Genomic DNA, 12,811 nt, shown 5'->3' on the forward strand with positions numbered 1-12,811 from the left:
TAGGCTGATTTGAATTTTTATTTTCTATATTGTTGTCATGGCAACTTGTTATTGTTACACAACAATACGATGTTATAATATATGTAGATAATTATATATGTTATAGTAAATAAATATGTCACATGTACGTACATATATACTATTTAATATAATCTAGTGGTACGGTGACTTCTGCGGCACTCTGTAGTTTGGGTTTCGTGGAAGGCAGCATCAAAGAGGATTGTTTTTCGCGAATATATGTCGTCTTGTTTGGAGCCTCAACAAAGACAAATTTATGTCCCGGGGACTCCAGGGTCATCGAGGAGTCATGGCTCGACCTGTTTCCCCCAGAGGAGCTCGCTGGAGCCTCCAGTAACTCGGTGGCCTTGGAGGAAGCAGAGCTTCTTACCCGAGAGTTAACACGTGTTTCGTATATATTGACAAGGTGACCACTCTTAATCCGCTTTGGATTACCTGAAAACTGCATTTTATGCACGGATAGAGTATTCGTGACTGGACCAAAAATGAAGTTAACCCTTTGATATGTGTATTCAGCCAAAGAAAATATGCCCAGGCGACAAATTCTTAGAAAGAAAACTTTGTTGCAAGTGTTCTGATTTTTGTCAGAAAGTGTTGCACTTTAACCAGAATTTACACTGGTGGGAACACATTCGTGCACTTTCAGCACATGTTTGGACACGTATAATGTGTTCAAAGGTGTAACAATACATCTCTAATTAACGTGTGAGCAAATGATTGATTGATTTGACTGATTTAGTTTATTTTACTTCGCGTTTTGTGCCTCTTGGCTAATTTGCGAAGGTGGGGATGAGTGATGAAATGATGAAATTGATGAATGGACATTCACAAACAACCATGCCCGAGCGGGATTCGAACCCGCGATTCGATTTCCCAACACTTTCGCTTTTGGCACTTACAACGTTTACGACTTTTAGTCCTCAATTCATTCAATAATAATGATAACAGAGATAAACAAAACAAGTTCAAGGATATGAGTTTGCTAAATATTCAATACACATACAGACATACACACACACACCATATATATGTATAGATGAATAGTTTTTTTTTCAATGTACTACGTCTAGTCTAGTATCTGAAATGCATTGAGCATATTAGTTCGGAATTCTTATACATTCGTAGGAAATAAGATAATGCTTTTGTTCCTAGTTAGGGTGGAGGGAAGGAAGGACTGTTGACGGCGTTATCTGTTTACTGCTCTGTTACCAGGATGCAGGACGTTAAAAGGGCGTTCCTTCGAAATTCCAATACCCCTAATGAAACACGTGAGCTCCTTTTACATCGCAACATTATTTGGCTGTTTATGATAATCATGTCCCAGTCGACTCGTTGGCTGAGCGCCTGACTAACAATCTCTATGCTGAAGTTCCCGGCATGAGTGGTCTTTGTGAGTGCTCTTTAGATAATTTCATTTACAGTAATCAGCAATTGGCTTTAAAACACCTAAAACTCGATGGAAATTGAGGAAAATCAACTGCAAAACACATTTATGACCTTGTGAAAAGGCATTTTTTCCCCTAGGATAATGCACTTCCTTAACCGTCATTAAACCGGAAGCCTTCACGGAGAGGTTTCAACTGTTTTTGGAGGGTAACGAATCTCGTGTAAGGAACGTGGTATTGCAAGCGACTATGAGCGGCAAATACCACCCCGTTTACATGCATCCGTCCATCCTGGATATTTATCGATATCTCAAAATATTATATCCGCAGACAAAAACAATCGTCAACTGGCTTGTACAGTACAGTCACGGACACTTCTAGTTTGTAACTACACCATTGATTTTCAATGGTATCGTTGCAACGCAGAAGCATTCGTGACTGTACAACAATATATCGGGTGTCCAACTTAAAAGTGGTACGACTCACTGACTGCTTTTCATACTAGTTGAATTGTTTTTTCATATGTAAATACTGCCGAGTTTCAAGACATGTGTCATCATATAATTACATTTTCACATCTTATGTTAGGTTAGGTACACTTACTGTGTAAAACTGTAAAACTGTCTGGTTTATAACAAATGCTGAAAGTGGCATCCACCAGCATCCAGGCATCGCTGCGCTCGCAGTACAATGTTCTGAGAAACACGTCGTAATTCTTCAGGGGAGATGTTATTTATCTCGTTTGTGATGTTCTCTTTCAGTTGGTCTATCGTATGAGGGTTATTAGCGTACACTTTTCCTTTCAGAGCTCCCCATAAATAAAAATCACAAGATGTTAAGTCCGGCGATCGCGGAGGCCAAAAGTTTTTGCTGACAAGCCTGTTTTCGGGAAACACTTCACTTATACGGGTCATACTCTGGTTGGAGGTGTGGGCAGTGGCACCATCTTGCTGAAAGACGCCGTGTCTTTTTTCATTTTCTGTTAACTGTGCATAGAACGACTCAAATATCTGCAGATATCTTTCGCTGTTGATAATCTCTTCAAAGAAAATTGGTCCGATAATGTGTGTTCCCGACACTGCACACCAAACGCCTATCTTCTCTGGGTGAAGAGGTTCCTCATGCACGACGTGTGGGTTATCCTGTGACCAAAATCTACAATTCTGTGAGTTGATGTAACCAGAAAGATGAAACCAAGCTTCATCTGTCATGAAGAAGAGCATAGGATCCAAGTAACCATCAGCAATCGAAGATAACATCCAGTTGCAATAAGTAACTCGTTTAGCTTTGTCTGGTTCTATCAATTCATGCACTACAGTCACACGAAATGGTCGGAAATGGAGCTCTTTTAGTACACGATGGCATGTTGTGCGGGATACAGCAACTTATTGAGATAATCTTCGTATCGATTTCTTGGGGCTTCTCAATATGTTACTGCGAATTCTGTCAATTACCACCGGGGTCTTCACTGTGGGACGCTTCTTCTTCAAAACATTACTAACGGATCCTGTAGTCCTCCATTTGTTATACATCTTTTGAATTGCATTGGTTGTGGGAGGCTTCATACCGACGTATTTCGCCACAAACATTTCTTTAGTCTCTTTAATGGACCCTGTCTTTATGTAAAATTCAACAATATCTATCCGGTGTTCAATTGCAAACTGCACCATTTCTCCGCAAACTTTTGCACAACAATCTCCGCAAACAATCACTTTTAAACTGTCGTACGCAACTCAACAATTACGTGTGACTTCAAGTAATGCGATATTTCAGTGTAGGCAACTACATTAATCTGATTCCACCCATTTATTTGTGAACGCCAGAATGAATGTTAGGCGTACCACTTTTACGTGGGACACCCAGTAGTATAGTACAGGATAGTAACAACAGACGCTTGATTCCAAAGAGGAGTATCTATGTTTTAGGTATTTTACTGGACCGGGATATGAAAGGACAGAGGGAAGAAATAAACTGCACACGAAGAAACATCCGTAACTCAAACTACGTGCGGCTTCATTGGTGACCTCAAAGGATGATGGAAAAGCTTCCTTGCGAATTATGCCTCAACTGAGGAAAACATTTACTAAGGTACAGTCACCGGCCTAGCTTTCCAGCGATAAGTGGATTTTAATAGCAACTTTTCAATGGCAACTTCAATCACCGCAACACACATAACACCTTGCAAGGAAACGAGCATTTCAGAATATAGCTGTCCCATTTATTTTTGTCAGTGACTGTACATCTGTCAAGATCCACGATCCTTGCCTTTCCATCTCTGCCAGATCTTAGAATCGGGCGATAAGTCGGACGGCAACAGCTTGTCTGTCGTCATTACCACTACGTAGTTAGAGATCGGTTAGTTCATTGAACTCCAGGCTAACTATTGCCTATCTTGGGGAGAGCAGGAAAAGGTTTTTAAGGCTTTGCCTTGGTTGGTCGGTCGCTAGGTGCCGGAGCTTGCACCAAGTTGATACCTTCCTGGAGGTAAGGCCTGCTCGAAAAGGTTTATAAAAGATAGGAAAGCGTGTGGCAGGGTACAGAGTGGAAATCTTGGACAACTCTGACAGCGTCTACCTCGCACACTTGTAAGGGAAGAAACTGACGACACTCTAGAAATTGCGATTTTCTGGCTCCTCTAAATTTACCCTTACACCCCCCCCCCCTAAATATGAACTTACACTCCACGGATGAAAAATTCTGCATAACCCCAGCTTTTAACGTGTTTTAAATTAACCACGTTTTGATTTCAAAGGATTCAAAGAAATTTGTTCTCATTTGCAGGAACATTTTCTTTGAGGAAGGACACATTTAGTATACACATAAATAAGCATTCAAAAATGCATATTTTGGTTAAACTTGCTATTATTTATTTAGTTTTCTCTGTCTGCTAAGGGGGCGTTCGCCTCTGCTAAACCCCTTTGGCGCCGCCACTGGGTACTAAAAATACGGTCAGGTTTTCATTCGTTCGATGCAATGATAATTATTATATTTATGAAATTTGATTGCACGAAAAGTTACTAATTTAGTGAACAAGTTTGCATTTTGGAAATATTTCACTTGCGCGTGGGATTATTATTGTGATTTCGAGGGGATAAAAATCACCCCTTGCTGGGATGAAAATTTATCATTGTTCCCAGGATATTTGCCTTTAGAAGGGGGGAAATCCCTGTCAATCCCCCTCTCGTAAGTGACACCCAGATTGTAGTTTTAAATAGCAGACATATGCGATGAATAAAATATCATAAATGGAGAGCAAAGAATGTCCTTGTATACATCGTGCATTGCTGTTGACATCATCCGATTGTCATTTGTCTACTAGCACATTTTTAAATTCTTACCATCTGAACACTCACAATTGGCTTTTTCTTTTCGTTAGCGTTTGGCTTCGCCAAGTAACAACGAACTCTGGCCATCTACGTATTTACCTGGTATAGGTGAACCAAGATGAATCTTTGTCATTCACCCAGAAAGAGCTGCCAATTTGAAAAAATTGGACAAGAATTAGAAATGCCAATACGATCAAATAAGCAACCAACACAAATCCTGAGTTTACGTCTTCTTCACCGGTAAAACATTCCAAGAACACACAAATTTATTCTTTCTCTCTGTCCCAAAACAACAAAAAATGTCAATATTACGACATTTCGTTGATATCTGAAACAGTGTTGATACTGAAACTCTTCAATACATCGCAGCATTAGATAGTAAACGTGCGATAAAGATGATTAACACAAATAAGCAGAAGGCACGAAATGCCCTTGTACAATCGTGCATTGCTGTTTTCATCACCGATTGTCATTTGTCCTTTAGAATACATTTGAAGCTCATCTTCTGAGGAATCACGTTTAGCTTTTATTTTTGTCGTTACACGTTTGGCTTCACCAAGTGACAACGAACTCTGGCCATCTACGTATTGACCTTGTATAGGTGAGCCAAGGTTAATTTGACCTCGATCATTCACCCACAGCGCATCGGACAACCTTCAGGCCTTGGAACCGTCTTCGACTGACTTGTATATGAATTGCTTGGGTTGCAAAAATGTTGGAACGTGATTGAGTGACACTAATCCTTAACCGAATCTGGTCTGTGTACATTTGCTAAATTGTCCACGAGCATTTTCATTCCACATTATACTTTTCTTAAGTATTGGAATGTTGTTGAGTGAGTGGTCATGGACTATTTGCCTACTGTTATACTGTATTTACTGTTGGCTGTTCAGAGATGTTACTGAAAATAAACCCGACTATACAAGTGTGAATTTCTTCCCATGTTGCAAGTGGAAGCAATTTTTCAAGTTGATTATTAAGCTGGACACGATATTTGGAAATTATGATAAATAAGAGTTTTCAGATTCACATGCATTCCTCGTGGAGGAAAAAACGCAACAACTTCAACTTAAAGCTACGGCTACTCAAATGAGAGTTTTCAATTTTTTCCCCCCCACGACACATCAAGTCTTCAACGTGTCCTCTTTCCGTTGATGTGCTTTTCTACACCATCGGAAGTTCGGTATTCCAAAGATAACAAGTAAATTAATACTCCCATAAGCGTAATGTTATGTTTTCTCCGTTTCCTACGACCATCCAGCCCACAGACCTCTCTTTCTCCAGTTCGCTGCGGGGAGAGGTCGATGGGGGAGAAGCAGTTTCGGGTTCTCGTATATGGTTGAACACAAACTGTTCCTCCTGCCCTTAAGGTATCCTTGTCTTGAACTCTGCTGTTAATTGTTTTGGTGTTAGATGATTCTACATGGATTTAGGGAGGCGGAGGGGGCGGTTGCCCCATTCGAAACGTCAAAACTAGCAATAAATTGTGAGCTAAAGTAAGAGTAAACAGTGATTGCTACCCCCTCCGCGTCTAAAAAGGCGATCTCTGCTGATGACTAAAATTAAACATTTCCGGGAGATATTTAAAACAGTAAATCTAGTTATTGCCCCCAAGACCTCTACATCCACTGCAATAGTTCCTTACAAAATGCAATCTCAACTTAACCCTTTAAGTACCACACCTTTTCCTTTGATTTTATTGACTGAAATTCTGATTGGATATGATAAGGGGGTTGTTTTAAAGTGATCCACGCAGCAATAAAAAAATTACCTGTTACCAGTTTCATATAAATAACTGTCCTAAAAATAGGACACTGGTACAATAGGGTATCATACTCAACATATGCACCTTTCTGACAGAACCTAAGATAATATAAGAAGTTTCATAGCTTGGTTAAAAGTTGTATTACTACTTCTCTGTTTATTGATTATTACATTTGATACACACGATACACATACATTTTCAAATAATAAGAAAAGGAAAAAATATATATATGGAACTCTGGTTGCTTATTGTGTGTGGTAAGGTGTGAAACAATCTTTGCACAATGTTACCTGACATTTCTCACAAAATGTTAAGGGTTTAGATTTGCAGTTCAGTCCTTGGCACCTTATTTGTTTATCTCTTCGCGCAACATAATGTCATAATGCCTTCATACCTCACATCTTGAAAAGTTGAGTGTAATGATGTTTTCGTGGGTTTTCCAAATACAGATGGACATCCTTGTACTGCCTTCAAATATGCCAAAGCAATTGATCTTCTGTATTCCAGCAAGTCCATTCCTGATTGTGATACCTTTCTGTACACAATCCATGCATTTACAACTGCCATGTCAAGCATTCTTGTAAACAGACACCAATACCATTTTTTACCTCGAACAGAAGCATTGTATTTGCTTACGAGCCAGTCGTGGTGGTCAACGCCACCCATGTATTTATTATATATATGTCTTTACAATATGTGCCTGAGAGATGGAAATTTTCGCTCTAGATGTTCTGCTCCATCGTGAAGTTTGACACAATGGCTCAATAGTATCAAAGTTGATACCGATAGCAACACATTTATTATCGTTCCACTTGACAAATAGTATCTCTCCTTCCACATCAAAATAGTAGTCAAATGTGCCCCTTGCATCTTTACTCAATTCTTTTGAATCCTTCAAGGGACACTTACTAAGGCGATTCTGTCTCAACGTACCTGTAGCTCTAATGACTTTGTCTCGCAAGTGCACAAGTAAGTCTCTGTTGGTAAATAAATTATCAAAAAATACCTAGTAGTTGTTTGGCTCTTGAATTGGTTCCAACATATTGAGCACAACACGGGAACCCAAAACTAAGTCTTCTCTTTCATTGTGTGCTATGTCTTTGCCACAATATAGGTCAAAATTAAAGCAGTATCCACTTTCACCACACAAAGCCCACATCTTATATCCAAATCGAATTGGTTTTCCCCAGGTGTAGGGATTTGTTCAGGTTCTTCCACATTCAAAGACGAAGACTCCGTGTTTTCTTCATTTGGTACAATTTGCAAAAGTAAGTCACCAGGAACATCTGAAACCTCCACATCACTTGCTGTAAGCCCCTTCCTAAACATGTCGACAAAGGTAAGATGATGGATACTGGACACTGCAACATGCAAGCTGTTACCTCCTGACACGCAAAAATTACAATGACTTTGCATACGCAGCTACACGTTTATCTTCTCTTGCAACGAAGCTAGAGACATTTGTGAGGAAAAAGATGATATTGATACCTTTAAGTTCCAGCGTCCTATAAATAGGACAGCAAACTTCATTACCATTCCACAAAGACAAAAACCTCATGGGTGTGAGATATTCTTCATACAAATCATATGGAGACCCTTTCAAAGCTATGTATAGCATTTTTACATGCCTACTGCATAGTGTTTGCAAACTAGATGAATGAAACTGATAGCATGACATAGTACTAAATATTGCTTTAATTAACTGTACTTTTACTTATGCTGTTCTCAACCCAAATTGTTATATTTATATATGAACATAGTTATTAATATGCTTTATTGAATAATAAAACAATTGCTTGTTCATAAACTTAGTTTTACATTTAATAAAAATTAAGAAATCAACTGTCCTATTTATAGGACGCTGGTACATAATGGGTTAATATTATCTATTGGACATTTGCCTTCACTTTCAAGGGAGCTTGTTTTTTGCTCGCATGGCCGACAGATCTGATCCAGTGCGTTATCCATTATGCTCACCGAAACTGGACTTCAGTTGAAAGTGGGAGCCTAACCATTGGTGACGGTGCCTCCACCGGAGATCGAACAAGGGGTTTAGATTCTTTCAATTGCATCATTTCTTTTACTTGTCCTGTTGTGAGATTTGTGCATACGTTTGAAGGCATGCACCTTTTGTTGTGGGAGGAGAAGATCCCCAAGGTCTTTTGGTGTTGTTGTCTGCCGTCTTGTTCGGAGAGGGAGGAGAAGATGCCCCTTGGATGGGTGTGTCCCTCATTGAACTCTGGAAGTGCGTATTGCGAGTCATGTTTGACCTTGACTGGGTGGTGTAAGGCCGAAGTGGAGGGACATGTCCCCTGGATGAGTTCGTTGCTATCAGCAAAACAAGAGAAACAAAAAAACAAAGTTGGTGGCGTCGTGTTCTGAAGACGATACATGACAGACAGCCAAGAGAAGATGATTATCTTATCTTACGCGGTAAGGCAAGGCTGACGGGATGACGTAGCAGTTCAGCGGATGCCCAAAACACTCGCTACAGACAAATCAACACTATAAAATATGCCATCTTCCTGCGCTTGTACGCTGGGTCTCACCGATGGCCTCGTAATCAAGGAATCACGGATTCGATCCTCGGTGGAGGTGTATGGAACAGTGCGGATCCCACCTTAAACTTTAAGGCTAGTTCGGATTAGTCTGTTTGAGCATAAAGTGAACTTAAAATTCGACAAGTTACCTACCATTCCACATCTCCTCTGCTTTCTCCCACAATACAGGATACCACAAAAGTAATTTTACTTCTCGAACTTCATTTTGACATTTTCTTAAAATTGGGGAGACAAAGGGAATCAAATTAGGATCATTGAGTATAAGATGATAAGTAACTTGATATTCTTTGCAGAAATTGCACATACCTAATGATTTCCACCACAATCCCTGAAAACGGTGGCAAATTTCGCACCTACTATTCTGACTCCTTCCCCCAGACGAAGGTCATCATGCAATATGGTAGACGCTGGCCTTTCTGTCCGGCTGGTTAAGACTCGCACATTGGTATGCCTAGGCCTGTGACTGTCTCGTGCTAATGGGTTCATCACGAGCACAAGCTTCACTCAGAGACAGGACCATGTCCTAGTCCGTGTTTCTTAAAACAAACACTTTCACAAAACATTAGGTCATGGTGAATGAGTGACTGAAAGAAGAAAACTTTCCTTATGTGGATACATAACGACAAACACAAATGCATTTGTGGATAGTCAGAGTTGCCAGCTAAACAAAATTAATGTAATACTCCGAGACAGCTTAATAACCCCAGAACATAATCGTTTGACTTCATGGTCATGTTCACCGAGTGTATTGGTTTGGAATAGCATTATATGTTACATGTGAGTGTTTGTGTGACTAGCCCACGATTCACAAAAATGCCCATATGAACCACCTATATTTTAACACTTCCACAATGTAAGAATGGTTGAGTGGAAGTAAATGCATTTGTCTTAATTGTAAATAAGGAAATAAATGAAAATTAAATTATATTTAGGGCTATGTCCTCTACTTTTCAGCCGTGTCTTTCATTTTAGACTAATGTCGGACGTCCGGGAGGAATTTGGAAGAAATCGTAAATGTCTTATATTTTTGTTGATCTATCGATTTGATTTATTTTACTTCGCTTTTCTTCCACTTTTGGCAGAAGATTAGAATGAGTGATGATATTGAAGAAGGGACACAAAGAACACCGATGCCCAGGCCTGGATTCGAACCCGGGGCTCCTGGTGTTGTAGCGCGCTGTGATAACCACTCTGCTACGGATGCCGGCCAGAGTTCGCCTTGAAACAGCAGATCCAGTCGCGATTAACTTATGTGCGCATATGGTGTGGACTCAAATATCGAAGAAGGAATCCCGAGTTCAATATCCGATTGTGGCACATGGCACAGTGGTTCGGATCCCACTTCAAATTGTATGTCTAATCCCGATTAGCCTTTCTGTGCGTAAAATGGACTTAAAACAATTCAAATTTAAACTTCGACAAAACTGCTGTAACGCAAAATACTTTAGGCTGCCCCTCGTGGCGGAGTGGTTAGCACAGCGCGCTCGGGTTCGAATCCTGGCCTGGGCATGGATGTTTGTTAGTGTCCATTCATCAATGTCATCAATCATCCCCATCTTCGCAAATTAGCCAAAAGTGGCACAAAAAGCGAAGTAATATAAAGCAAATCAATCAATCAATCAATCAAAATACTTGAAAAAGTCTTCCAAGTGTCGACTTGCACTAATAGTTAGGCATCGCCTCGTGTATCGACGTTGTGGTTGTGAGGCATTCTTACGCTACCTTGCAGCAAGCCTCAAACGTCCCATGCGCTCCCCCTTATATTTTCGACGTCAGTTTCGCCACTTAAAAGTGTAACGCGTCGCAGTCGCACCGTGAGCGTCCTTCACTCGTTTAGAAGCCGCTGGTGTTGACAAAAGGCGCCTGTCACTCGGAGGTCGCTCGGAAGGTTTTGTCGCACAAAAGGGGTGTGAACAGCTCTTGCAACTCTTCTTGGTGGCCGTTTCGTTGTTTACCAAGCGTTCTCGATCCAATAAGCGCATGTCGCACTCAAGGACGTATTTAGATGAGGTCCCGTGGTGTCCTGAACTCCCAAAAGAATGAAATGTACACTGGTGCTTAAATAAAATATATGAAAAATGCCGATATTGTATAATATTGAGGTTATTTTTTCGGGACTTACATCAAGATAAAAATTGATTGTGGACATATAAACTGTAGAGCTACTGTAGGGCCACACACATATTTATGGTCTCGGCCAATTGGTGGAGCCGATGTGATCATCACTACACTTCGGCCGCCTTTACCATCAGGGTTGCTCCCATGCAGGGATGTTGCTGGAAAAATTCAACCTGAAATGTATTGACATATATTATGTATCCATGATAATAATAATAATAATAATCATCATCATCATCATGATAATAATAACAACAACAATAACCATAAGCTTTTCATTCATCGACGACATCTTGCATTTTTCTATTTACAGTAGTTTAACATTATTTTGCTTCGTAGAATAGCCTTTTGTTCCTACAGAGCCTACAGAGCCTCAGACTCTCAAGGTCATTGCTGATATACAACCCTTAACGAAGGCCATTTCAATTCCTTGCCCCTTTTTGTTCATCTCTCGGTGGTCTCATATTCCAGTCGCGGTTCACTCAATGGTAAAAGTCAGCTACGTTAATTAAATCAATCACTGAACTCAATAGAATCTGGGAGGAGGGGCGTCAACACTTAAAATGTAACCCTGGAATGAATAATTTTTTCATATATATATATATATATATATATATATATATATATATATATATATATATATATACATACACACACACACACACACACACACACATACATACATACATACACACACACGGGGTGATTCCGTAAACGCGTGCCAAAAATGAAACAGTCGATAGGTGGTGATGCACTGCTAAACACTTGGAGATAGGGAACCTTGGGTCGGAGAAGCTGCTGGATTGGCCTACTAGTTTACCCGACCTGAATCCATTCGATTCTTTCGTCTAGGGATATCTGAAATCACATGTTTGAGAGACCTCCCTCAGTGGACATGGAAGTAACTCTACACTACATGGTCTTTGGTGTGCACACACTCGAAAGGGACAACCCCACAACTGATAATAGGATGTTGCTCCTTCATTTAACCTTAAGCTTCTTTACGACATGCTTTATCTCCTCCTTCTTGCAAGCCTCTGCTTCTTGCAGAATTACGACCATGTTTACACCTTCTGGTGTGTTCTGTGAGCAACAGGCTGTTCACAAACAAACGCTGCAGGAGGCAGAAGAAAATGTTTAAGAACGTGTTTAAGAACCTGCAAACACTCCGCTTAATATCTTCAGATATTCTCCTACCAATCTCATTCAACATTGTAAACATTGGTTTGTTTTGAGGCTTGGATTTGTTATGCCATTCCGGAGTGTGTACATGGAGTGGAATGGAAAGTGCCTGAGTCATACTGAAAGTTTTCAACCTGCACCATCATGGATCAGAATCAGCGTGCAGCCTCACGTTGAGTGATTGAATCACGCTTGCCCCCCTCCCCCTCGTCCCCATAACGCTCTCTCTCTCTCTCTCTCTCTCTCTCTCTCTCTAGGGGGATGGGGGAATTCCCCCTTCTGTCTGTCTCTCTCTCTCTTTCTCCAAAAAAGAAAGAAAGAAGGAAGGAAATTACTCTCTCTCTCTCTCCTCTCCTCTCTCTATCTTTCTCTCTCCTCTCTCTCTCTCTCCTTATTCCTTCTCTTCTCTTTCCTTCTCTCTTTCTTTATTTCTTTCTTTCCTTCTCTCTCTCTTTC

The sequence above is a fragment of the Lepisma saccharinum genome, chromosome 6, assembly GCF_977018435.1.
Source record: "Lepisma saccharinum chromosome 6, izLepSacc3.1, whole genome shotgun sequence".
In the NCBI taxonomy this organism is placed as follows: domain Eukaryota; kingdom Metazoa; phylum Arthropoda; class Insecta; order Zygentoma; family Lepismatidae; genus Lepisma; species Lepisma saccharinum.